Source organism: Solanum tuberosum, unplaced genomic scaffold (assembly GCF_000226075.1).
Source record: "Solanum tuberosum cultivar DM 1-3 516 R44 unplaced genomic scaffold, SolTub_3.0 scf00036, whole genome shotgun sequence".
NCBI classification, from domain to species: domain Eukaryota; kingdom Viridiplantae; phylum Streptophyta; class Magnoliopsida; order Solanales; family Solanaceae; genus Solanum; species Solanum tuberosum.
Window position 1 is genome coordinate 1,606,464 of NW_006238960.1, and position 2,273 is coordinate 1,608,736.

General features: G+C 33.3%; 1 protein-coding gene across 1 annotated transcript in view; it reads left to right on the top strand.

The window, feature by feature from the left end:
• Positions 1 to 1,198: 1,198 nt before the first annotated feature.
• LOC102581365 (D-xylose-proton symporter-like 3, chloroplastic) overlaps positions 1,199 to 2,273 on the top strand; it is a 9,720-nt gene continuing 8,645 nt past the window's right edge. The window contains exon 1 of the mRNA XM_006342252.2: positions 1,199 to 1,304. The gene's annotated coding sequence lies outside the window, so the exon portion shown is untranslated. The remainder of the gene's footprint in view (positions 1,305 to 2,273) is intronic.

Here is a 2,273-nt window from a genome sequence, read left to right on the forward strand (position 1 = left end):
ATTCTATGGTTCTAACTCTTATCTTTATTCAATATTTGTCAACTTATTACTTATAGAAATAAAATTTGAATACATGTGTATACGAAGTTTGTTTATATTTTAGGTCTCGAATTGAAATTTTGCTTTAGGCCCCCAACTACGTTGAGCCTCCCATGATAGGAAATAATGAAAAAATAAAACGACAATACCTTCACATCATTCTAAAAAATCTTGCAAATACAAAGTGAAAGATAAAATCACATCATCAATAATTTAACTACTTGCTAATCTTCATGTATTAACAATATCATCAAAACGACAAAAACATACCTTCACATAATTCTAAAAATTCCTCTAAATTCAAAGTGAAAGGTAAAACCACATCATCAATAACTTAAGTACTTGCTAAACTTCATGTATTAACAATATCATTAATAATGAAAATGAAATCAAAAGAAGACAATAACATACATATATATCTTCCATCCAATCTGCATCTATGTATGTTTGTATCCGTAAAATATAAATTATTTATAATTCCATTTGTAGACCTTAGAAATTCTTTACCCTTCATAAATATGTATTATTATGAAAAAATGTAATTGTCCATAAATATGAATTATGAAAGGTGTAACGGTAACAACAAATAGGGAGACTATTTTTTAATTAAATTATTAATTAAGGAAATGAGATAAAAACTTAAAAATTAGACAAAAAAAGAATATGATATTTGGCCAAAGAGAGGTGCTACATCATTTTTCTTTATCTAACTTTATAATGTACATAAATTGGAACTGTTGAATTGAATTAAACGAAAAGTTTGTGACTTTTGAATTTCTATAAATAAGAATTAAATTGAATAGAATGAGGGTAAATGGCAGAAACGTGCAAATTGAAATAGCGCGAAGAAAAAAAAGAATATATAAATTGAATACATAAAATTCTCTCTTTTGGACAAAATTAATAAGAACCTATATATAAGAGAGGAATTTACGAAAATGTAATCAATTCAAATAATAAGAAAATAGATGTTACATATATTTAATATTGGAGATCAGAAATTTAAGAATTAAGAAAATATAATAAATATAAATAATAAGAAAAACTTCAAAATTTTGAGAAAAATAAATAAATAGTGCAGTGGGCATTGAAGCATGCCACGTCAGCTTAGCTTTATTTTAATATATATAGATTAAAGTCAACAAAAATTATAAGATATTGTAGTCGAGATAAAAGGTTGGCAATGTTTGGCTGGGTTTCACAAAGCTGATAAACCTCTTCTTCCAGCTCAGTCTCGCTATCTCGGTGTTGTTCCTTTGACGTCTGTGAGTTCGCTCTCATCACTGCTCTGGATTTTAGGTTTTGATTTGAGTTCTCTTTTTGTAGTTGATGTTGTTTCTTCCCCCGATTTGGGAATTCATAGTTCCTCCTTTGATTGCATGTGTGAACTTAGTTTGTGATTTTGGCTTGTTTAGCTGTTCAACAACCTGAAATTTCTGGTTATTTGGGTGTTCAGTGATTCCGATGAATTTTGATCGATCTTGGAGGCAGGAGGGGACCGAGTTTATTAAGGAATGACTAACAAGATGTCTGAAGTTCGAGTTGCGAGCCTGAACTCGCTCTTGTTAGCCCGTTGTCACGTCCCGCCACTTCGCAGTAGAATTTTGCGTCCGGATAGGAGCGGAAGGGTCTAGAGTTGTGGAGAGGTTTCCGGAAGACTCTAGAACCCTTTAGATTATTCAAGAAGGCTAGAGAATTCCCTAGAATTCTCTAGAATAACTTAGAAGGCAATGGAAGGTCCTAGAGTGTGTAGAAAGTTCTAGAGCTAGGACCAAAGTGTAAATAAGTGAGGGACTTGTAAGTAATTTTTATTTGCACTTTAGTCCTTAGGATTTAGTATAAATAGGTGGTGCCATTCATTTGCAAGGCATCCAACCAAGAAAGCAACCATCCAAGCTTGAAGCAAGCAAGCAAACTTGTAAAGCATTCTCCAAAGCTTAATACAAAAAGCCTTCTTCCAAAATTCTCTAAGTCTTCCTTTTCATTCTCTTAGCGATCTTAGTCGTAAAGGCTTACTTGAGCTTACAAGATCGTGAAAGATTCGTGAGTAAGTTGTCAAGTGCCGCACGGATCCTTAGCCATCACTCTAAGTCCGTGACAACGTGGTATCAGAGCAAAGGTTTGCACTAAGGGAATGGCAACCGAAGGAGACATGAACACCGCTAGCACCACCAACGTCCGTTTAGAGGGAGGAAAGAAGAACCGCAAGGGAAAGAAGCATCAAAAGGGTAGTG